General features: G+C 40.3%; 1 protein-coding gene and 1 non-coding gene across 2 annotated transcripts in view; one reads left to right on the top strand and one right to left on the bottom strand.

The window, feature by feature from the left end:
• NHSL2 (NHS like 2) overlaps nucleotides 1–25825 on the top strand; it is a 246498-nt gene that overhangs the window by 54140 nt on the left and 166533 nt on the right. The gene's annotated exons all lie outside the window — the stretch shown is intronic.
• Nucleotides 9501–9603, bottom strand: LOC116812293 (U6 spliceosomal RNA). The gene has a single exon (XR_004370606.1). It is a non-coding gene; the product is annotated as a U6 spliceosomal RNA (small nuclear RNA).

Genomic DNA, 25825 nt, shown 5'->3' on the forward strand with positions numbered 1-25825 from the left:
TAATCTTTCTTCATAGCCTAAGTAAGGGAAAGAACATGGTTTTATTATTGATGGGTTATTCTTATGTTAGAAAACTATCAGGAGCAGTGGCCTTGGGGGCCTGAGTCCAACTTAACCCTCTGTGAGCCTCAGTTTTTCCATCAATAAAATGGGATAGTTGGACAAAAAAATTGCTAAGGTTTCCTGTCAGTCTGAGTGACAGGACCTTTCTATGATACAACCTTTCTAAACAGCAATTTTTAAAAAACATAAAAGAAGTGTAATCTACTTTGCTTTCTCATGCCCCCAAGTTACATTCTGGCAGGGTCATGGCTGATGGTCAGACTGATGTCGGGTTCTGAGGGTTCTGGGTGGATTATTAACCACATTTTACAGATGAGAAAACAGGCTAAGAAAGAAGAGAAGATCGGCTCAAAGTTACACAGCCAACACGTAGCTGAGCTGGGATGCAAATCCAGCAGTGACTCCTAATCTAATGTTCTTTGCACTGCCCCACACTCCATTCCCAAGAATACAGGCCTAGTTCCATGTTGCTGTCATGACTAAGGGTCCTTGCATCCAAGAGATAGTTCTACTTTCCTCCTGGTTTAATCTGGGGACCATAGTTCACCTCCTCAGACCTCTGGTAGGTAAGGAGGCAAGAGAGGAGGCTCCCCTGCCCTCCTAAATCAGACCAAATCAGGCCATAGAACAGGAGTCTTAAGTTTTCTTAGACTGGAGGTTTCCAGAAAGCAGACGCTCTCTGGGCATATAATTCATTGTATTCAGCCTCCTGGTACCAGGTGAGGACAAATGTTCAGTAAACCCCATGGCAGGAGCACAAGGTCAGCAGGACAAGATAGAAATCTTGGGATTAGGAGGGACCTCTACCTGGCACTTTGCCTCATGTTTGCCCTGGGGTACAATCCCCCAAGGGGACCTGTTATGGGCTGGGGTTGGGGCAGTGCTGGGCTGAGCTGAGTTGCACACAGTCATTATGGTGTGAGCACGTGCCCCAACAGCTGCATCATTTTTGTTTTTTAGACGGAGTCTTGCTCTGTTGCCCAGGCTAGAGTGCAGTGGCACAATCTCGGCTCACTGCAAGCTCCGCCTCCCAGGTTCATGCCATTCTCCTGCCTCAGCCTCCTGAGTAGCTGGGACTACAGGCACCTGCCACCATGCCTGGCTAATTTTTTGTATTTTTAGTAGAGACGGGGTTTCACCGTGTTAGCCAGGATGGTCTTGATCTCCTGACCTCGTGATCCGCCCGACTTGGCCTCCCAAAGTGCTGGGATTACAGGCGTGAGCCACAACAGCTGCATCTTTTATAACTCCCCGGAGGAAGGCAGGGGGGCCAGTTACTTCCCCCGCCCTTTTTTTCAGACCCCCAGTCAGCCTACTGTGCCTCAGGGTAAGGTAGGAAAGAGTGCCTCCATGGGGAATTTGTGGTGGTAGCAGGGTTCTGAGCAGACCCAGGGTGTTTACTCCCTGAGTACTCAGGAAGTACCCAGAGTAGGTGCTCAGTAAATATCTGCTGACTGACTGAATGAACTCTAACTCCATGTCAAGCACTGTAGGGGGTACAACGATGAATTGGCCTCCATCCCTGACTGTAGCAGAGAAAGAGGGATAAGACAAGCACATAAATAACTGTTACACACGACAAAATGTGATAAATGCCTTGGGAGATGAACAAGCAATTGCGCGAAGAGCTTGGGAGGAGGGACGCTCACATCTGGCAGTGGTGGGGGGAAGGGACTCTAGAGAAAACTTCCTGCTTGAGGTGACATTCGAGCTGGTTTTGAATAGGGACGGGGTTTCTACAGTGGCTCAGGAATGTTTGTGTAGTGGGGGTGGGGAGTCAAGGCAGGCTGCATTCCAGGCCCCAGCAGCAGACTTACGGCCAGAAGTCTCCCTTAGTATATCCTCAGAGAGCACAGAGAACTGCAAATCAGTGATAGTCCTAGAGCCTCACTATAACTGCGTGTTTTCAACCTCCATCCCACCATGCCTTGCTTTAAGACCCCCCGCAAGTGGCCAAATGGACTTAGCTGGGCCGCTTGCTGGCTCATGGGCTAGCTAGCCCAAACAAGAAGTGAGAGCCAGTCCTGGTGGCCTTGCAGACATTTCCTCATGAAAGCCTTTCTTCCCAGCTCAGCTCTTATCTGGGAAAAATAAAGGTCCTCAACTGTGGGAGAAGGCCATGCAGGGAACAATAGTTTCTGACTCACTTCATCCATCATCCACGTGGCTCAGATAGCCCATTGCTGGGCAGCAACGGGGACGAGTTGGGGGAGGGGGAGGGCACATTATTTTGCATGAGATTGTTCACTGGGCTGCCCCAAAACTACACAGTGGGGAATGGGTAGCGCCATTCCTGGGTGTGCTATACATAGGCATGAGCCTGGGCATATAATCCAGCCCTTTCTCTGCTCTCTGCCTCTTTGTTTCCTAATTTCTGTCCAGAGGCAGTTGGTTGCTGTTAACTGGTAAACTGAATGGTTTCACTGAACATGGGACAAGATATTGGATTCATTTCAGCAGATATTTTCAAATAAATTATCTCATTGAATCTTCAAAACAATTTTATAAGTTGGAATTATTATTTTCACTTTATAGATGAGGAAACTGAGGCCCAGAGAAGTTAAGCAACTGCCAAGGATGCAGATAGGAAGGCGAAATTGGAGATCATGACTCCTAACTGCAAGTGACCTCAGCTGTACAGTCTGAAGGCTGGCAGTTACAAATTAGTTACAAACGATCCAGGGACTGAACAAAGAAGAAAAAAGGGGAAATGTGAGAGTTAGGCAGCTACCAGTTAGGCAACCTATTCTCCTTGTGCCACCATGAAGAATAAGTTGATCAAGGGTGGAAAAGAAAACTCAGGGCTTCAATTCCAGTATGGAGGGGTCCAGAAGTCTCCAGAGGATAGGAAAGCGGATGGAGATGGAGCCCCCACTCATCTGGCTCTTGCCTGCCCAGGGTGCTACAGCGATGCAGCCACAGCCTGTCGGCTCTGTTCACCTCTTTAAGGTTGATGTCAGCCAAAGGCAGTCCCCAGAGAGGGACCACTTATCCTGAACAATTTATTTTAAATACCACAAAGTTCACCCATTTAAAGTGTACAATTTAATGGTTTTTGTTATATTTAAAGAATTGTGCAATCATCACTACGATCAATTTTAGAAGATTTGCAGCTTCAAACCCCCAAATCAACATTGTACCCTCAAGCTGTGACCCCCCCAATCCCTCAGCCTCTCTTACTCCTCCACTCCCCAGTACTAGGCAACGTCTAATCTACTTTTTGTCTCTAGAGATTTACCTACTCTGGACATTTCATATAAACGATATTATATGTCTTCTTTTTAAAATAGCTTCTTTTACTTAACATACGGTTTTTTGAGATTTATCCATGTTGTAAGATGTATCAATATATCGTTCTCTTTTTTTTTTGTGGAAAGATATTCAATTATAAGGATATACCACGTTTCGTTTACCCATTCATCAGTTGATAGACCTGTACATTGACAAGTATTTTTGCGGAGCCTAGGAGTGGAATTTCTGGGTCATATGCTAACTCTATGTTTAACCTTTTGAGGAACTGCCAGACTGTTTTCCAAAGTGGCTATACCATCTCTCCACATCCTCTTCAATACTTGTTCTGCAATGTTGTCTTGCTTATAACCATCCCAGTGAGTGTGAAGTGGTATCTCATTATACTTTTAATTTGCATTTCCTTAATGACTCATGATGTTAAACATCTTTTGATGTGTTGGTTGGCACTTTGTATATTTTCTTTGGAGAAATATCTGTTCAAATCCTTTGCCCATTTGTAATTGGGTGATTTGCCTTTTTATTGTTGAGTTATAATTGTTCTTGATATATTCTGGATACTAGGCCCTTATCAGGGATCTGATTTACAAATATTTTCTCCCATTCTGAGTTGTCCTTTCACTCTCTTGATATTATCTACTAATGCTCAAAAGTTTTTAATTTTTATGAAGTCAAATTTATATCTACTATGTATTTCTTTTGTTGCTTATGCTTTTTACTTCTTTTGTTGCTTATGCTTTTGGTATTATATCTAAGGAAGCATTGCCAAATCCAGGATCATGATGATTGACTCCTATATTTTCTTCTAAGAAATTTATTGGTTTAGTTCTTACGTTTTGGTCTTTCATCCATTTCTCTTTTATTAAGGTAGGAATCCAACTTTATCCTTTTGCATGTGGCTATCCAGTTGTTCCAGCACCTTTTGTTGAACAGACTGTTCTTTTCCCATTGAATGGTGTTGACACTCTTGTAGAAAATCAATTTTCTGTAGATGCATGGGTTTATTTCTTGACTGTCCAATTTATTCCATTTGTTTATATGTCTTTCTTTATGCCAGTACCATATGGTTTTGATTACTGTAGCTTTGTAGTATAACTAGAAATCTGGAAGTGTGTGTCTTCCAACTGTGCTCTTCTTTTCTAAGAGTAATTTGTCTATTTGGGATCTGTTGGAAGACCATGTGAATTTTAGAATTGGCTCTTCCAATTATGCAAAAAGGGATATTGGGATTTTAATGGGAATTGCATTAAATTTGTAGATTGTTTTCGGTAGTATTGACATCTTAACAATACCAAGTCTTCCAGTCCATGAACTTAGACTGTATTTCCGTTTATTTATTTAGGCTTCTTTAATTTATTTCAGCAGTGTTTTGTAATTTTCAGTGTATGAATCTTGTACCTCCTTGGTTAAACTTATTCATAAGTATTTTATTCTTTTTGATGCTATTGTAAGTGGAATTGTTTTCTTAATGTCATTTTTGATTGTTTATTGATAATGTATAGAAGTACAACTGATTTTAACATATTGATCTTGTACCCTGCAACTTTGCTGAATTCATTTATTAGCTCAATAATTTTTCTAGGATTTTGTATATATAAGATCTGTCATATGTGAATAGAGATAGTTTTACTATTTCTTCCTTAACTATGTGAATGAATTTTTCCTTCCTTCTGTTCTTCTTTCCTTTCTTCTGTACTTTCTTCCTCCCTCCCTCCCTCCCTCTCTCCCTCTCTTCCTCCCTTCCTTCTCCCTCCCTCCCTCCCTTCCTTCCTCCCTCCCTTCCTTTCTTCCTTCCTTGTTTTTCATTTATTTTATTTTTGCCTGAATGCTCTGTCTAGATGTTCCAATACAGTGTTGAATAGAAGTGTCAAGAGAGGGCATCCTTGTTTTGTTCCTGATTTAAGGAGGAAAGTTTTCAGTCTTTTACCATTGAGTATAATGTTAGCTTTGGGTAGGTTTTTAATATATGCCTCTTACCGTGTTTTTTGTTTGATTTTTGTTTTTGAGACAGAGGCTCACTCTGTTGCCCAGGCTGGAGTGCAGTGCCACGATGATCTCAGCTCACTACAACCTCTGCCTCCTGAGTTCAAGCTATTCTCGTGCCTCGGCCTCCCGAGTAGCTGAGATTACAGGCATGCACCACCATGTCCAGCTAATTTTTGTATTTTTAGTAGAGACAAGATTTTGCCATGGTGGCCAGGCTGGTCTCAAACTCCTGGCCTTAAGTGATCTGCCTGCCTCAGCCTTCCAAAATGCTGGGATTACAGGCATGAGCCAGCGTGCCTGGCCTTTTATCCTGTTTTGAAAATTCCCTTGTTTTCCTCATTTGCCGAGTGTTTTATTATGAAAGGTGTGAATTTTGTTTTTTGTTTGTTTTGCTTCATTTTCAAATGATCATGTGGTCTTTTTTCTTTATTTTATTAATATGATGTATTTCAGTGATTGATTTTCATATGTTAAACCACCGCTACTTTCCTGGGATAAATCCTAATTGGCCATGGCATATATTCTTTTAATATGCTGCTATTGAGTTCAGCCCGCTAATTTTTTCTTGAGAATTTTTACATTTATATAAGGGATATTGATCTGTAGTTTCTTTTCTTATGATATCTTTGGCTTTGATATCAGGGCAATGCTGCCCTCAGAGAATAAGTTAGGAAGTGTTCCCTCCTCTTCAATATTCTGAAGAGTTTCAGAAGAATTGGTATTAATTCTTCCTTAGATATTTTGTAGAATTCACCAGTGTAGCCATCTGATCTTGGACTTTTCTTTATTGGGAGATTTTTTTATTACTGAATCAATGTCTTTATTTGTTATAGGTCTATTCAGATTTTCTATTTGTTGAGTTCATTTTGATAGTGTGTTTGTTTCTAGGAACTTGGTTCTCTTATAGTTTTTTAAAAATTTCTGTAAGGTTGGTAGCAATGTCCCCACTTCCATCTCTTTCCTTTTTTTTTTTTTTTTTTTGAGACCAGATCTCACTCTGTCACCCAGGCTAGAGTGCAGTGACACCATGATAGCTCACTGCAGACTCGAACTCTTGGGCTTAGACAGTCTTCTTGCCCCAGTCTTCTGAGTAGCTGGGACTACAGACATGTGCCACTATGCCTGGCTAATTTTTTTTTTATTTAATTTTTTGTAGAGACCAGGTCTTGCTATGTTGCTGAGGCTGGTCTCTAACTCCTGGCCTCAAGTGATCCTCCTGCCTCAGCCTCCCAAAGCATTGGGATTACAGGCATGAGCCACCATGCCCATCCCCTACTTCCATTTCTGATTTTAGTAACTTGTGTCTTCTCTTTTTTTTCTTGGTCAGTCTAGCTAGAGGTTTGTCAATTTTGTTAAGCTTGTCAAATAACCAACTGTCATGTCATTGATTTCCTCCATTTTTTTCTATTCTCTACTTCATTTACCTCTACTCTTTCTTACTTCCTTCCTTTTGCTAGTTTTGAGTTTAGTTTCCTCTTATTTTTCTGGCGTCTTGAGTTGTAAAGTTGATCTTCTCCCTGGTTCTGTCTATCATTGAAAGTGGTAAATTAATCTGTTTATGGTAAGCCCTAGAGCAACAGTTAATATGTAAATAATGTAGTAAAATATTTATTTATTTTTATTATTCAAAATAATTTTAAAAATCAAAATGCTATGATAGAAAATATTCACTTAATGCAAGGAAAGCATAAAGGAGGAATAGAGAATAAAAAGCTATGAGACATAAAAACAAAAAATAAAATGGCAAATGTAAACTCAATTCTATCAATAGTAATAATGATATTAAATATACATGAATTAAACAATCCAATCAAGAGGCAGAGATCGTCGCACAGGATCCAAAAAACAGTGTAACAGTATAACTACATGCTGTCTCTAGGAGACACTCTTTAAATTCAAAGATACAAACAGATTGAAAGTAAAAGGATGGAAAAAGATATGTCATGCAAACAACAACCTCAAGAAAGGTGGAATGGACCAGGTGCAGTGGCTCACACTTGCAATTCCAGCACTTTGGGAGGCCGAGGTGGGAGGATCACTTGAAATCAGGAGTTTGAGACCAACCTGGGCAACATGGGGAGACCCCAGCTCTACAAAAAATTAAAAAATAGCCAGGCATGGTTGCACACTCCTATAGTCCAAGCTATTTGGGAGGCTGAGGTAGGAGGATCACTTGAGCCCAGAAGGTTGAGGCTGCAGTGAGCCATGATCATGCCACTGCACTCTAGCCTGGGCAACAGAGTGAGACCTTGTCTCTAAAAAGAAAGAGAAAGGTGGAGTGGCTATATATATGTTATTATTATTATTATACTTTAAGTTCTGGGTTACATGTGCAGAACATGCAGTTTTGTTACATAGGTATACACGTGCCATGGTGGTTTGCTGCACCCATCAACCCCTCACCTACATTAGGTATTTCTCCTAATATTATCCCTTCCCTAGGCCCCCACCCCCAACAGGCCCCGGTGTGTGATGTTCCCCTCCCTGTGTCCATGTGTTCTCATTGTTCAACTCCCACTTATGAGTGAGAACATGCAGTGTTTGGTTTTCTGATCTTGTGATAGTTTGCTGAGAATGATGGTTTCCAGCTTCATCCATGTCCCTGCAAAGGACATGAACTCATCCATTTTTATGGCTGCATAGTATTCCATGGTGTATATGTGCCACATTTTCTTAAAACCCAAAATCCTGTGTTTTGACAGGGCTCTCTTTGACTGAACACAGCCAGCTGTTAAACCCCACTAATTGCTGGCTGATTGTTCTGTTGTTTTCAAAAATCCTAAGGGCCTAAATTGCTCCAAAAACTGGTTCAATCAAATTCTGGCACCTTTGAAGCATAGTTCCCTAGATCAGTATTTGAGATTTGTTCTGATACCAGGAGGGCTCTTCTCAGCTGTCTCTTCTCTGTTTCTCTCCAGTGAACTAGCCAGCTTACAGTTAAGCCTGTATCTCCAATGAATCTATTATTCTCCTACCAATTGCCTTTTGCCACAGTCTCCACTGTTTTTGAGAACATCTCCAAACTCTTACATCTTTCATTCTCTTGATGGTGTCTTTCACAGAACAGAATTTTTAATTTTAATGAGTCCAGTTTATTAACTATTTTTTTCACGGATTGTGCCTTGGTGTTGTATCTAAAAAGTCATTGCAATGTAAGTTCATAAATCTTAACAAATGTACCACTCTGGTGCAGGATGTTGATAGTGGAGGAGATGGGTTGCATGTATATGGAGACGGGGAGTGTAGAAGGTATATGGAAACTCTGTACTTTCTACTCAATTTTTCTATGAACCTAAAACTGCTCTAAAAATAAATTTTACTAATTTAAGAAAAGTTTAAATCCCTAGATGAAGATAAGGTGTCAAAATTACAAATAGACTAATAATCAAAGTTTTCAAAAAGCCATCACCTTACACGAGGTGATTTACATGTTCTCTCTTGTGTTATTGTCTGGGAGTTTTATAGTTTTGCATTTTACATTTAGGTCTGTGATCCATTTTGAGTTAACTTTTGTAAAGAGTATAAAGTCAATGTCTAGATCTATTTCTTTTGCATGTGGATGTCCACTTGCTCCTGCAATATTTGTTGAAAAGACTATTTTTGCTCCATTGTTTTACCTTTGCTATTTTGTCAAAGATCTGTTGAGTATATGAGAGTATATTTCTGTGCCTTTTATTCTGTTCCATTGATCTACTTGTCTGTTCATTTACCAATAACACACTGTTTTGATTCCTGCAGCTTTATAGTAAGTCTCAAGATTGGGCAGTGTGAGTCCTTCAACTCTTCTTCTCCTTCAATATTGAGGTGGTTATTCCATGTCTTTTACCTCTCCATATAAATTTTAGAATCAGTTTGTTGATATCCACAAAATAACTTGCTGGGATTTTGATTGGAATTGTATGAATCCACAGATCAAGTTGGGAAGAACTGACATCTTGACAATGTTGAATTTTACTATTCATGAACATGGACTGTCCCCCCATTTATTTAGTTATTTGATTTCCTTCATCACAGTTTTGTAGTTTTCCTCACACAGATCTTGTACAGATGATATTAGATTTATACCAAAATATTTCATTTTTTGTGAGTGCTAATATAAACAGCAATTTTTAAAAATAACACTTTATTGATGTATGATTGACATACAAAAAGCTGTATATATTTAATATACACAACTTGATGAGTTTGAGATAAATATACACAAACATATGGAATGCTTCGCAAATTTGCATGTCATCCTTACACAGAGGCCATGCTAATCTTCTCTGTATTGTTTCAATTTTAGTATATGTGCTACTGAAGCAAACATAATACTAATGAGTTTTTAATTTCAAATTCCACTTGTTTGTTGCTGGTATATAGCACCACAATTGACTTTGTATATTAACCTTGTGTCCTGCAACCTTGTATAATTGCTTATTAGTTTTAGGAGTTTATTTACTGATTCTTTCAGATTTTCCATATAGATGATCGTGTCATCTGTGAACACAGACAGTTTTATTTCTTCCTTCCCAATCTATTTACCTTTTATTTCTCATTGCATTACCTAGGCCTTCCAGTAAAATGTTGAGAAGCAAGTGGTGAGAGGGGACATCCTTGCCTTGTTCTTTGGGAAAGTTTCAAGTTTCTCACCATTAAGTATGATGTTAGCCATAGATTTTGTGTACATGCTCTTTATAAAGTTGAGGATATCCTTTCTATTTCTAGTTTGCTAAGAGTTTTTATCATGAATGAGTGCTGGCATTTTTGCCAAAAGCTTTTTCTGCATCTATAGATACAATCGTTATTTTTCTTTACTAGCCTATTGATGTGATTGATTACATTATTTGATTCTTGAATCTTGAACCAGCCTTTCATACCTGGGGTAAATCCCACTTGGTTGTGATGTATAATTATTTTTATACATTGCTGGATTCAATTTGCTGATATTTTGTTGAGGATTTTTGCATCTATATTTATGAGAAATATTGGTCTGTGGTTTTCTTTTCTCGTTATGACTTCATCTGATTTTGGTCTTTGGGTAATGCTGGCTTCACAGAATGGGTTAGGAAGTGTTCCTTCTGCTTCTATCTTCTAAGCCAGATTGTAGAGAACTGGTATAAATTTTCCTTAAATGTTTGACACATTTCACCGGTGAACCCATCTGAACTTGGTGCTTTCTGTTTTGAAAGGTTATTAATTACTGATTTAATTTCTTTAATAGATATATGCCTATTCAGATTATCAATTTCTTTTTGTGTAAGCTTTGGCAGACTGTGTCGTTCAAGGAATTGGTTCATTTCATCTAGTCTATTGAATTTGTGGGCATAGAGTTGTTCTTTGTATTCTTTTATTATTCTTTTGGTGTCCGTGGAATTTGTACTGATGTTCCCCCCTCTTTCATTTGTAATATTAGTCATTTGTGTTCTCTCTTTTTTTCTTAGCCTAGCTAGAGGCTTATTGATTTTATTGATCTTTTAAAAGAAGCAGCTTTTGGTTTTGTTGATTTTTCTCCAATGATTTTCTGCTTTTGGTTTCATTGATTTCTGCCCTAATTTTTATTTCTTTTCTTCTGCTTACTTTGGGTTTAGTTTGCTTTTTCTTCTATTTTCCAAAGGTGGAAGCTTAGGTTTTTCTTCTTTTCTAATATATACATTCTTCTTTTCTAATATGTACATGCTATAAATTTCCTTCTAAGCACTGCTTTTGCTGCATCCCTCAAATTTTGATATATTTTCATTTTCATTTAGTTCAATATATTTTGTATTTCTCTTGAGATTTTTTCTTTGATCCATGTGTTATTGAGAAATATATTATTTAATCTCCAAGTATTTCAGGATTTTCTAGATGTCTTTCTGTTATTCATTTCTATTTCAATTCCACTGTAGTCTGAGAGCAGACATTATATGATTGCTAGTCCTTTAAACTTGTAAAAGTGTGTCTTATGACCCATAAAAAAGTATTAACTGTTGTCAGATTTATCCTCACTGAGCATCCAACAATTCATCAATTACAATTCAGATTTTCCTGATTCAGTACTGATTTCTGTTCATGAGTTTCTCTTCCCATGAGTTGTGATTCTCTGTGTTCATCTGTCTGTCTCTAATTTTGAGGGCAGAGGTTTGCCCTGTGACCTCATTTCTCTGATTAATCTAAGAAGAGGTATTGATTTTTCAGTGTGTTCAGCTTTTTACTTGTTATGATGGAGTAGCGACTTCTAAGCTGCGTGCATGTTAACTGGAAGTCAATCTTTTTTTTTTTTTTTTTTTTTTAAGAGACAGGGTCTCTGCCCCATTGCCCAGGCTGGAGTGCAGTGGTACAATCATAGCTCATTGTAACCTCATATTCTTGGGCTCAAGCAATGCTCCTGCCTCAGCCTCCCTAGTATCTGGGACCACAGGCACACACCACCATGCCTGGCTAATTTATTTAATTTTTTGTAGAGATGGGGGTCTTACTATGTTGCACAGGCTGGTCTTGAACTCCTGGCCTCAAGCAGTCCTCCTACCTTGGCCTCCCAAAGTGCTGGGATGATAAAGAGCAGTGGCATGAGCCACTGCTCTTCACACTGTCATGCTTGAAGTGGAACCTGCCACTTCATTTCATACTGTTGAATAATATTCCATTCCATCTTATAGCTATACCACATTTTATTTATCCATTTACTAGTTGATACACATTTGTGCTGTTTCTACTTTTTGGATATTATGAATAATGCTGCAATAAATATTTACATAATGTGAGCTCTTTCTGCCCTTTTTTGTATGGCATCCTTTTATGCACAAAAATTTTTCACCTTGATTAAGTTTAACTTGTCAATCTTTTTTTTGCTAGTGTTTTTGGTGTCATATGTAGGAAATCATTGCCTAACCCAGTATCATGAAGATTTTCTTCCATGTTTTATTTTAAGAGTTTTATAGTTTTAGCTTTTACATTTAGTCTATAATCTTCTTTAATTTTTGTGTGTAATCTCAGATAGAGGTCCTACTTTATTCCTTTGCATGTGGCTATCCAGTTGTTCAGAATTATTTGTTAAAAAGACTTTTCTTTCCCCATTTAATTATCTTGATATCTTTGTCAAAAATCAATTGACCATAATTTTAGGGTTTCTTTATCATCTCTCTCTTATTCAGTTGAACTAAATATCTAGTCTTTTGCTAGCACCATGCAGTCTTGATTACTGTAGCTTTGTTGTAAGTTTTGATATTGGAAAGTATAAATCCCCCAAGTTTGCTGTTCTTTTTCAAGAACATTTTGGCTATTCTGAGCCCCTTTCATTTCCATATGGATTGTAGGATCAGCTTGTCAACTTCTGCCAAAAAAGATAGCTGGGATTTTCATAGGGATTGTGTTGAATCTGTAGATAAATTTGGGCCATGTAGCTATCTTAACAATATTAAATTTTCTGATATATGAACATGAGATGTCTTCCCATTTATTTATATCTTTCAAGATTTTTTTCAACCATGTTTTCTAGTTTTCGAAGTAAGAAATTTTTACTTCTTTTGTTAAATTTATCCCTACTTTTTTTTTATGCTTTTGTAAGTTGAATGGTTTTCTTTTTTCTTTTTTTTCTTTTTTTAGACAGAGTCTCACTCTGTTGCCCAGGCTGGAGTGCAGTGGTGCAATCTTGGCTCACTGCAACCTCCACCGCCTGGGTTCAAGCGATTCTCCTGCTTCAGCCTCCCCAGTAGCTGGGATTACAGGCACCCACCACTGTGCCTGGCTAATTTTTGTATTTTTAGCAGAGATGGGGTTTCCCCATGTTGGCCAGGCTGGTTTCGAACTCCTGACCTCAGGTGATCCACTCACTTCAGCCTCTCAAAGTGTTGGGATTACAGGCGTGAGCCATCGCGCCCAGCCAAATGGTTTTCTTAATTTCATTTAGCAAACTTGTTGAATTTGTTTATTAGTTCTCATAGATTTTTAGTGGTTTCCTTAGGATTTTCTATATACAAGATCATATTATCTACAAATAGAGATAGTTTTACTTCTTCCTTTTTAATCTGTATGCCTTTTGTTTCTTTTTCTTTTTAAACTAATTGCTTTAGCTAGAACCTCCATTACAATGTTGAACAGAGGTAGTGAGAACAAACACCCTTGTCTTAGGGAAAAGCTTTCTGTTTTTCACCATTAAGTATGGTATTGGCTGTGGGTTTTTCGTAGATGCATTTATCAGGTTGGGATGTTTCCTTCTATTTCTAGTATGTTGAGTGTTTTTATCATAAACAGGTGTTAGATTTTGTCAGATAGTTTTCTGCATCTGTTGAAATCAGCATGTGGTTTTGGCCCTTTATTCTAATGATTTTTAATTCATTTTCAGATGTTAAACCAACTTAAAATTCCTGGGATAAATCTCTTTTGTTCATGTATAATCTTTTTTATATATTGCTATGTTTGATCTGCTAGTATTTTGTTGAGGACTTTGCATCTATATTTATAAGGCCTGTAGGTTTCTTTTCTTGTGATGTCCTTTTCTGGCTTTGGTATCAGAATAATGCTGGCCTCATAGAATGAGTCTGGAAATGTTTGTTTCTTCTCTGTTTTTGGAAGAGTTTGTGAATTTTTCTTTAAATGTTTTGTAGAATTCATCAGTAAAGCCATCTGGGCCTGGACTTTTTTGTGGGAAGTTTTAAAATTATTAATTCAATCTCTTTGTTCGTTATAAGTCTATTCAGATTTTCTATTTCTTCTTGAGTCAGTTGCTGGAAGCTGTTCTTTCTAGTAATTTGTCTATTTTATCTAAGTTACCGAATTTGTTGCCATATAGTTGTTCATAGTATTTGTTTATTTCTCTTTTTATTTCTGTAAGGTCCGTAGTAATGAGTCTTTTCTAGTTTTCTTTTGGTCAGTCTAGTTAAAGATTTGTCAAGTTTGTTCTTTCTTTTTTAAATAACCAAATTTGGTTTCGTTAATTTTCTCTACTTATCTAATATTTATTTCATTTATTTCCTCTTTTATTATTTCCTTCCTTCTTCTTGCTTTGAATTTAGTTTGCTTTTCTTTCACTGGTTCCTTAAGCCATTTTTGCTTTTTGAATTTTCTCTTGTAAAGAGTATCAGTCTGTCACCCAGGCTGGAGTGCAGTGGTGCAGTCATTGCTAACTGCAGCCTCCAACTCCTGGGCTCAAGTAATCCTCCTGCTTCAGCCTCCTGAGTAGTTAGGACTACAGGTGTGTGTCACCATGCTGGGTTAATTTTTTAATTTTTTGTAGAGACACGGTCTTGCTATGTTGCCCAGCCTGGTCTCAAACTCCTGGCCTGAAGTGATCTTCCTGCTTCAGCCTCAGTTTTGCTTCTTGTTTTCTATATGTTTCACATCTTTTTTTTTTAACCTCTGTTCCTCTTTTACTGCCTTGTTTTGCATTAAGTATTTTCTAGTGTAGCATTTTAATTCATTTAATTATTTTTTAACTTTTTAAAAAAGTTTTTTTCTTAATTGTTGTCCTAAGGTTTATGATATACACCTTAACTTGTCAGAATCTACTTCAGATTTGTAGTAAGTTAATTCCAGTGAGATACAGAAACTTTATTTTTATATAGCTCCCTTCCCCATTTTTGTGCTATTGTTATTATATATATTATGTCCATGTGTGTTACAAATCTAACAACACTTGGTTACAATTATTACTTTAGGTAATCTTATGTCTTTTAAAGAAGCTAACAGAAGAAAAGAGAGTATGGATATATTTATAGAGTTTAAAAAATACTAACCTTCTTAATTACCATTGCTGGTTCTCTTCATTTGTTCCTGTGGATTTGAGTTACCATCTAGTGTCATTTCCTTATTCCAGTGCAGCTCTGTTCCCAACAATCTCCTTTACCCTATTGTTGTCAAATATATTATATTTTAAGTTTACAGTTTTGCTCCATGTTCAACAAGAACTATTAGTTTAGTTTTCTCTCCAGTCATTCCTGAGAGGGCCTAGTCTTAGGCATATGTACAGTCTTTCAGACCTCCAAGGATGAGTGTGATTTAATTTTAAGCCTGGCTGCCTAGGAGTGGCCCCTGGTTTAAAGTAGTTTATTGTTCAGTCAGTGATTTGTCACAGGTTGTGAGCCAGTAAGGCTTGTGTCCTTTGTTGCTTGAATTGTGTGTGGCTTGAGGAATGTTTTGCAGTCTGTCCCACGTCCTGCCTTGATTGCTCCTGAAGTAGGTGCAGCCTAGTGCATGTGCACAGCCTTTCAAGTCCATAGGGATGAGTGTGATCCCATGAGGTGTCTTCTTAGCTGTTTCTTTCCATGGTTTTCTCTGGCAACCATCTGGCTGGTCTGCCATTTTTCTTGTCGCTACTAGTTTCATGAAGCTACCAGCCCTGTCTTAACTGCTTGCCATGAAGATCTCCATTGTTTTCGACAGTGCCCTTAGGCATGAACTTCTCTATGCTTTGTTCTAAATAACCAGTCCCCTTAGGACAGAACTGTGGAGCTCTCCACCCTTATGGCTTGCCTTCAGGGTCTGCCCCTGGTAGAACCTCTAAGCCACTGCACTGGAGCTGGGGATGGGGAGAGTTCCTGGTTCTCCTGGAGTGACACCCCTTACTCTAATAGTGGGCACTGGAGAGGTGGGGAGGGGATAGGAGTCCCTGGTCTTCTCAGCTTGCCTCTCTCATTATGGAGCTTGCATCCTATTAGCCAGCTGTGATAGGATGATTGAGGCCTAGCATTCTTGGCCCGTTGTGCCTGGGGTAAAGATTCTGCCCTACAAGCTGGGACTGGGTGGGAGAAGGAAGCCCAGTCCTCTTGGCCACTTTCACCCAGAATAGAACTTCTGCTATACTGAGCTGGGGGAGATGAGACATGCCCCTGGAGTGAAGCTGAAAACCATAGGCTTGGAGCTGGGGGAATAAAGAACCTTGCTTTCTTGGCCACACCCATCCAGAACAGTTCTTCTGTAACATGGGGCTTGTGAGGGGCAGAACTGGAGCAGGTCATGGCTCAAATGTCACAGACTCTACCTGTTCTTACCAATATTTAGTAGATTTTCTTGAATAAATGTTTCTCCACTTACTGTGTGCTCTGAGGAAAATTTCCAGAGACTTTAAATGGTTATTTAAAAAACTTTCACCAGTGAAATGATTGTTTCACTGAGGAAAAGCGTCTACTTCCAACACAGTCATTCTGTAAGTCCTGTCCCCTTACTGAAAATTGTGACTGGAAAAAAATTTTTTGGTATGGACTTCTCTACATATCGTCTCTACTAGAACTCAATTAAGCCCAAACTCAAGATTTTATTCAGGAGGAAAGAAAGCATATAGAACAGTGAAATGGTGTTACAATGTGAGACTTACTTTAAAAAAAATAGTTTCAGACTTATCACATAAATGTTGACGTTTTGCAAAGTAGCTATTCTCCAGAATAAGGCATTAATCAGAAGAGGAAACAGTAGTAATTATGTGTAAAACATTCTGATCCCCAGAGCAGCAGAAATAATCTCATCCCTGGGAACCCTTGTGGGTTAAGTAGGGCCTTCTCTGCTGTTGCTCCAGCTATGGTTTTGATATTTCTTTTTAATTTTTTATAGAGAAAAACTATTGTCAGTAAATATTGGCAAGAGCATACAAAATAGCCCCTCATCCGGTCTCTAGAAACATACAGGCTGGGTCCACAAATGCAGAAAAGCAGATTGTGACATTGCTGTGACTTTGAACCACTTTAGTGATCCCTTCCATGCTGACTGTTGGCAAAAGCTCATTTTCCTTCTCTCTGCCTTGCTTTCTCCCTCCCTGAACAACAGCAAGGCTGTGAAACTCCTACCTTAATGGAAAGTGTGATAGCGCTGTGCCACTGGGAAAGACAGCTCCTTTGGATTTGATACCCTCTCCTCAATTGTATCTCTTCTTAGCCTGCTCATCCCCACCAGTTTATCAATGGAATAGTCAATTTTAAAGAAGTATGGGATTCCAAAGAGAAGATTCAGCCATGGCAGCTCTCACTTCTCTTCCCCCTTGTTCAGCCTGTTTGTGTCTTGTTTGTGGACATCCACTGCTCCTTTGTGCCTAAAGCTGGCAGCCTCATATGCTGGCTGCAGGACTACTGGGCTGGAGAGGCAGATACCAACCCATCTGTGCCCTGACGACACTCCGCTATTTGCCTTTGCAAGAGAAGTTCACACCGAGGAGTGGCTGCTGGAGACCATTACCACCACAGTGGTGACCTGGCCTTTCAGTTTCTTACCCTGAACTCCTCTGATTTACTCTCTCCATCATTCATACACCCATTTTTATCAAGATACCAATCTTTAATTCTCTGTTGGGAGCACCACCTCTCTCCTCCCACAGCTTCCCAGCACATCTGCAGTATGGTCTCTTGGCTTTTGCCCAAACATTTGGATTTTAGACACTGCTTCTCCACACCCCACACTTGTCTCTCTGTCTCTCTCTTGCTCTCCCCTCTCTCCCCATCAGTAAATGCTTTCAATTGCTTCTCTAAAAAGCCTATACCCCGTGATACACTCCTTTCCTTGACCTTAGACCCTTCTTATTATGCCAATTATTATCTCCAGGCCCATTCCCTGCCCCTTCCCCTGGCTGTTTTCTCTCCTCCTCCTCTTGGCTCTGAGCTTGCTTTCTTTGTAGTGATGGTACTTTTTTCCTCTCCCAAACTAGCTCCTTCCCCATCACCATTCCTCCCAGCATCCTGGTTTGCAGCAGTCAGGTGAAAGAGAGAAGCAGGTCCCAGAGGGTCTTGGGGCATGTCCCTCTCTGTCTCAGGGAGAAAGCTGCTGCTGGCCCGACCACTAGTATCCTGTGAGAATAGCAGCCCAGTGCTGCCAGAACCTATAGGTCTTCAAGAGAAGATAGAAACTCCAGATTTTAATGTAAACTGTCCCACTTTTAAATGTTGAAAACTATTCTTTTTTTCCCCAAGAACCTGGGGAAAGTAGCAAAATCCCCCACATCTCTGGGCTAGATTTAACTCCCCTATCTCCCACATTAACTCAGTTGCCCAGTTCTGGAAAGCTGCCTGCTAAGGACACATCCTCCATTTCACTGGCCCACTGTGGTCTCTGCCTTTAAGCCTTGTCACCTGGATGACTATAATGGCCACCTAACTGGTCTCTCTGCTTCATGCCCCTCCCCACCCAGTCTACTGTGTACAACATAATTGCCTCAAAATAACAGAGTCTTGTGGTGAAGGGCTTGTACTCTGGGATCTGGCAGTGTAGATTTAGTCTCAGGTGCCATTTATAAGCTAGGTAATCTTGGGCAAGTGAGTTCACCTTTCTGAATCTCTGTTTCCTTATCTGCAAAATAGGAAAAATAGTTATACCTCCTCATAGGCCTGTTGTGAGGACTTAGTAAGCCTGTTGTGAGGACTTAGTAAAGAACCATGCCTAACCTGGAATAAGTACTCAATAAATGTTAAACACAACTGTGTCATCCCCTGTTGCAAAGACCTCCAAAGGCTCCATTGCCTCTTAAATACAGTTTAGCCAGTTTGTCTAGACATTCAAGACCCTCTTGATCTGGCTTCAGCCACACTAGGCTCCTGTCTCATTCATTTTTTTCTCCCCTGCAGTGCTATATGTTCTCACTACCTCTACACTTTCATCCCCCGCAGTAACCTGTGAGGCAGCTGCTATGATTATCCTCATTTCACAGATGAGCAAACTGAGGCTAAATGTCCTGCCCAAGGCCTCCTGACCTGGAAGTGGAGGAAGCAGGATTTGACTCCAGATCTGTCTGACTAAAGCCTGTTGTCTTTCCACTAGAGAGGGAAAAACACACGGGGACAGGAAGACATGAGAGAGACTTGCGATTCACTTCTCCCTAGGGAAAACCACAGAGCATTGTTTTTTCTCCATGAGAAACCAATCTGAAAGAGTGGTGTAACCGTGTGAGAATGATGCGGGGTGGGTTGGGGCCAGGATATGCTGATGCTTGTGAAAACTGCTGAAGTCAACACAAGGGACTTTTAAAACTAGATTTAGAACAAGTTGCAAAGCAAGAAAGGATTGGCCAGCTGCATTGGGGCCAACAGGGTAATATTATGGTTTGGCTCCTTTTGTAACAGGTGTGGTTAAGCCCTCCCTTAAAGGCTTTGGCAAGATGAGGTTAGCATAGCAGTTAGGTGCCCCAGATGGAGAAACAGAATTCCCAGGTTCAAATCTCCATTTTGCCACTTAAATCTGTGTAACCTTGGAAACGTTATGTCTTGTTTTCTCATCTGTAAAGTGGCGGATAATAATAATACCTACCTCACAGGGTTGTTGTGATGATTAAATAAAATAGTACATGAAAGCTCTCAGAACATTGCCTCACACACAGTAAACAGTAGCTAGTATTTGTCCTTCATGAATATATGTGCTCAAACTTGGTGGCAGTCTCTCTCTCTCTTTTTTTTTTTTTTTTTAACAGCGCTTCACTTTGTCATTTAGGCTGCAGTGCAGTGGCACAATCTTGACTTACTGCAGTCTCAACCTCCTGGGCTCAAGTGATCCTCCCACCTCAGCCCCCCAGTAGCTGGGACTACAGGTGTGTGCCACCATGCCCAGCTAATTTTTGGTAGAGACAGGGTTTCGTCATGTTGCTTAGCCTGGTCTCAAATTCACGAGCTCAAGCGATCCACCCTCCTCGGCCTCCCAAAGTGCGAGGATTACAGGCGTGAGCCACCGAGCCTGTCCAGTCTCTCTTCTTTCTTGATCTGTTCCAAAAACCAAGACCACAGTCCTAATCATGGCCGCACCTTCTATTTGTAGACATTTAGAAACTTTCCAAAGTGCTCCAGACACCTCATTAGGAGGATGGTGGAAAGTTTCTGAAATCTTAAACAACTTTCTAGAAGGAGGTGACCATACTCTTTTATCTCATCTCCCTTATTACATACTGCTTGCATTTGTACAGCCCACTAGTATAAGTGCACAGACTCTGGAGAGGGGTGGCCTGGGTTCAGATTCCATCCTTGCTACTTACTCTCTGTGTGGCCATGGGAAGTTACCTAACCTCCCTTGACCTCAATTGTCTCATGTGTAAAAAAAAAGAGATAAGAATAATAACTCTATCATGGGGTTGTTATGAGGATTAAACAAATTAATTCATCTAAAGTGCTTAGCGCAGTACCTGTCACGTAAGAAGCCTTAATCAAAGTAGCTGTTCTCATTACTATTAGAAAATAAACTAAGAAATCACTAGACATCCCTTAAACTTCTCTTTTAGGTTTTCCTTTACTAGCTAGTTCTCACATCTCCTTGCATTCTCAGCCCCTGAATAGAGCATTCGCCTTTATAAGCGAATCTTGGACTGCTGTCATATCCCTCCCTTGGCCCTGCCAACCCCTGCCCTTGGGTGGTGCTTTATACCCAACTGCAGCCATAAGGCTCTCATTTGGTGCCAGGACTCTGCACAGAACAGCTTCTGAGGTAATCCTCCATAGACTGTCATGCCCAAAAAACCACTCGCTATAGGTCCTTAACCTCATTTTGCATAGGACTAGAAGAAAGAGGTTTCCCAGCCAGACACACTTTATTCAGTCATGGAGGAGTGGAATGGCACCCCTGCATCAGATCAGAAGCTGTTGGCACATTCAGTACTACTATTCAAGCTACTGCTTATATTTCTGTTAGGCTGGCCCTGGCCCTGGCATCATTTAGCCTATCTTGGGCTCACATCTTTTTTTTTTTTTTTTTTTTTAGATGAAATCTGCTGTATCTGTTGCCCCTCATTTTACTACAGAAACTTGTCAAGGTTTTTTTTTTAATTATACTGTAAGTTCTAGGGTACATGTGCACAATGTGCAGGTTTGTTACATATGTATACATGTGCCATGTTGGTGTGCTGCACCCATTAGCTCGTCATTTACATTAGGTATATCTCCTAATGCTATCCCTCCACCCTCCCCCCACCCCACAACAGGCCCCAGTGTGTGATGTTCCCCTTCCTGTGTCCAAGTGTTCTCATTATTCAATTCCCACCTATAAGTGAGAACATGCGGTGTTTGGTTTTTTGTCCTTGTGATAGTTTGCTGAGAATGATGGTTTCCAGCTTCATCCATGTCCCTACAAAGGAAATGAACTCATCCTTTTTATGGCTGCATAGTATTCCATGGTGTATATGTGCCACATTTTCTTAATCCAGTTGATCATTGATGGACATTTGGGTTGGTTCCAAGTCTTTGCTATTGTGAATAGTGCCGCAATAAACGTACGTGTGCGTGTGTCTTTATAGCAGCATGATTTATAATCCTTTGGGTATATACCCAGTAATGGGATGGCTGGGTCAAATGGTATTTCTAGTTCTAGATCCTTGAGGAATCACCACACTGTCTTCCACAATGGTTGAACTAGTTTACAGTCCCACCAACAGTGTAAAAGTGTTCCTATTTCTCCACATCGTCTCCAGCACCTGTTGTTTCCTGACTTTTTAATGATGGCCATTCTAACTGGTGTGAGATGGTGTCTCACTGTGGTTTTGATTTGCATTTCTCTGATGGCCAGTGATGATGAGCATTTTTTCACGTGTCTGTTGGCTGCATAAATGTCTTCTTTTGAGAAGTGTGTGTTCATATCCTTCACCCACTTTTTGATGGGGTTGTTTTTTTCTTGTAAATTTGTTTAAGTTCTTTGTAGATTCTGGATATTAGCGCTTTGTCAGATAAGTAGACTGCAAAAATTTTTTCCCATTCTGTAGGTTGCCTGTTCACTCTGATGGTATTTTCTTTTGCTGTGCAGAAGCTCTTTAGTTTAATTAGATCCCATTTGTCAATTTTGGCTTTTGTTGCCATTGCTTTTGGTGTTTTAGACATGAAGTCCTTGCCCATGCCTATATGCTGAATGGTATTGCCTAGGTTTTCTTCTAGGGTTTTTATGGTTTTAGGTCTAACATTTAAGTCTTTAATCCATCTTGAATTAATTTTTGTATAAGGCGTAAGGAAGGGATCCAGTTTCAGCTTTCTACATATGGCTAGCCAGTTTTCCCAGCACCATTTATTAAATAGGGACTCCTTTCCTCATTTCTTGTTTTTGTCAGGTTTGTCAAAGATCAGATGGTTGTAGATGTGTGGTATTATTTCTGAGGGCTCTGTTCTGTTCCATTGGTCTATGTCTCTGTTTTGGTACCAGTACCATGCTGTTTTGGTTACTGTAGCCTTGCAGTATAGTTTGAAGTCAGGTAGCATGATGCCTCCAGCTTTGTTCTTTTGGCTTAGGATTGACTTGGCAATGCAGGCTCTTTTTTGGTTCCACCTGAACTTTAAAGTAGTTTTTTCCAATTCTGTGAAGAAAGTCATTGGTAGCTTGATGGGGATGGCATTGAATCTGTAAATTACCTTGGGCAGTATGGCCATTTTCATGATATTGATTCTTTCTACCCATGAGCATGGAATGTTCTTCCATTTGTTTGTGTCCTCTTTTATTTTGTTGTTGGGCTCACATCTTGCCCAACATCAGCTGTTGTCAACAACACCTGTGCTCATCTAATCATTTAGCTCAGATGTCTCAAGCACTTTTTACATACCAAACAGTGTGTGTGTGTGTGTGTGGTGTGTGTGTGTGTGTGGTGTGTGTGTACATATGTGCATAAGGATAAGTTGAAAGAGTCAATGAACAGAATTAAGCCTACTTTCAATCCAGTGCAGCACTGTAAGTCTGGGCTTTGGAGACAGATGGGCCTGATGCAAATCCTAGCTCTGCTTCTTGTCAGTCAGGCAATGTGGGACAAGTTAATCTGTCTTACTTTGATCAACTATAAAAGGAGGATAGTAGAAAGATGTACCCTGAAGAGTTACTGTAAAAATAAGAGGTAGCATATGTGAGTGCCTGATAGAGACCTAATCAATGATTTTTGTAATTATTATTTTCCCTAGACCCAATTCTCAACTAGGGTGTTACCCTTTGAAATTAAAAAGGAGAGTCTACATGCAAAAATGAATAATTTGGACTCCTAACCTTATATCATGTACAAAAGTTAACTCAAAATGGATCAACGACATAACTGTAAGAGCTCAAGCTGTAAAACCGTTAGAAGACAGCGTAGTTGTAAATCTTTGTAACCTTGAATCAGGCAATGGTTTTTTAGATATAACACCAAAGGCACAAAAGACAAAAGAAAAACTAGGTAAACTGAACTTTATGAAAAGTAAAAAACTTTGTGCTTCAAAGGTTACCAAGAAAGGGAAAAGACAACCCAAAGAATGGATAAAAGTTTTGTAAATCTTATGGCCAGGTGCAGTGGCTCACGCCAGTAATCCCAGCACTTTGAGAGGCCAAGGCGGGTGGATCACTTGAGGTCAGGAGTTTGAGACCAACATGGCAAACATGGCGAAACCCCATCTCTTTTTAAAATACAAAAATTAGCTGAGTGTGTTGGCATACACCTGTAGTCCCAGCTACTCAGGAGGCTGAGGCACAAGAATCGTTTGAACCCAGGAGGCGGAGGTTGCAGTAAGCAGAGATCATGCCACTGCATTCCAGCCTGGGCAACAGAGCAAGACTCTGTCTCAAAAAAAAAAAAAAAAAAAAGGTTTGCAAATCATATATCTAGTAAAGAACTTGTATCCAAAATATATAAAGAACTCTTAAAACTCAACAATAAAAAGACAAACAACTCAATTTAAAAATGGACAAAGATCTGAATAGACAGTTCACCAAAGAAGATATACAAATGGCCAACAAGTACATGAAAAGATGTTCAACATCATTATCCATGAGGGAAATTTAAATCAAACCACATGAGATCCCACTTCCCACCCAATAGATTGGTTGTAATCAAACATACAAATAATAAGTGTTGACAAGGATGTGGAGCGACTGGAAATCTCAAATACCACTGGTAGGAACATAAAATGAAGCAGCCTCTATGGAAAACAGTACAGCAGTTACAAAAAAGGTTAAACATATGACCCAGGTTACCATATGACCCAGTAATTCCACCCTTAGGTACATACTCAAGAGAAATAAAAGCATATGTCCCCATAAAAAAAAGCTTGTACATAAATGTTCATAGGAGCATTATTTGTAATAGCCAAAAGATGGAAACAACCCAAATGTCCTTCAATGTGTGAGTGGATAAACAGTTGTGATATATTCATATGATGGAACCAGCCATAAAAATGAATGAAGTAGGTGGAGCCAAGATGGCCGAATAGGAACAGCTCCGGTCTACAGCTCCTAGCCTGAGCGACACAGAAGACGGGTGATTTCTGCATTTCTGTTTGAGGTACCGGTTTCATCTCACTAGGGAGTGCCAAACAGTGGGTGCAGGACAGTCGGTGAAGTGCGCTGTGCGCGAGCCAAAGCAAGGCAAGGCATTGCCTCACTCGGGAAGCGCAAGGGGTCAGGGAGTTCCCTTTCCTAGTCAAAGAAAGGGGTAACAAACAGTACCTGGAAAATCGGGTCAGTCCCACCCTAATACTGCGCTTTTCCAGCGGGCCTGGAAAACGGCACACTAGGAGATTGTGTCCTGCACCTGGCTCGGAGGGTCCTATGCCCACGGAGTCTCGCTGATTGCTAGCACAGCAGTCTGACATCAAACTGCAAGGCCGCAGCGAGGCTGGGGGAGGGGTGCCCACCATTGCCCAGGCTTGCTTAGGTAAACAAAGCAGCCAGGAAGCTCAAACTGCTCAAGGAGGCCTGCCTGCCTCTGTAGGCTCCACCTCTGGGGGCAGGGCACAGACAAACAAAAATTCAGCAGGAATCTCTGCAGACTTAAATGTCCTTGTCTGACTGACAGCTTTGAAGAGAGTAGTGGTTCTCCCAGCATGCAGCTGGAGATCTGAGAACGGAGAGACTGCATCCTAAAGTGGGTCCCTGACCCCCGAGCAGCCTAACTGGGAGGCACCCCACAGTAGGGACAGACTGACACCTCACTCGGCCGGGTACTCCTCTGAGACAAAACTTCCAGAGGAACTATCAGACAGCTGAATTTGTGGTCTCACGAAAACCCGCTGTTCTGCAGCCACCACTGCTGACACCCAGCCAAACAGGGTCTGGAGTGGACCTCTAGTAAACTCCAACAGACCTGCAGCTGAGGGTCCTGTCTGGTAGAAGGAAAACTAACCAACAGAAAGGACATCCACACCAAAAACCCATCTGTACATCACCATCATCAAAGACCAAAAGTAGATAAAACCACAAAGATGGGGAAAAAACAGAGCAAAAAAACTGGAAACTCTAAAAAGCAGAGCACCTCTCCTCCTCCAAAGGAACGCAGTTCCTCACCAGCAATGGAACAAAGCTGGATGGAGGATGACTTTGACGAGTTGAGAGAAGAAGGCTTCAGACGATCAAACTACTCTGAGCTATGGGAGGAAATTCAAAACAATAGCAAAGAAGTTAAAAACTTTGAAAAAAAATTGGACGAATGGATAACTAGAATAACCAATGGAGAGAAGGGCTTTAAAGGAGCTGATGGAGCTGAAAGCCAAGTATCGAGAACCACGCGAAGATTGCAGAAGCCTCGGTAGCAGATGCGATCAACTGGAAGAAAGGGTATCGCTGATGGAAGATGAAATGAATGAAATGAAGCGAGAAGGGAAGTTTAGAGAAAAAAGAATAAAAAGAAATGAACAAAGCCTCCAAGAAATTTGGGACTATGTGAAAAGACCAAACCTAC

The sequence above is a fragment of the Hylobates moloch genome, unplaced genomic scaffold (genome assembly GCF_009828535.3).
Source record: "Hylobates moloch isolate HMO894 unplaced genomic scaffold, HMol_V3 SCAFFOLD_7, whole genome shotgun sequence".
NCBI classification, from domain to species: domain Eukaryota; kingdom Metazoa; phylum Chordata; class Mammalia; order Primates; family Hylobatidae; genus Hylobates; species Hylobates moloch.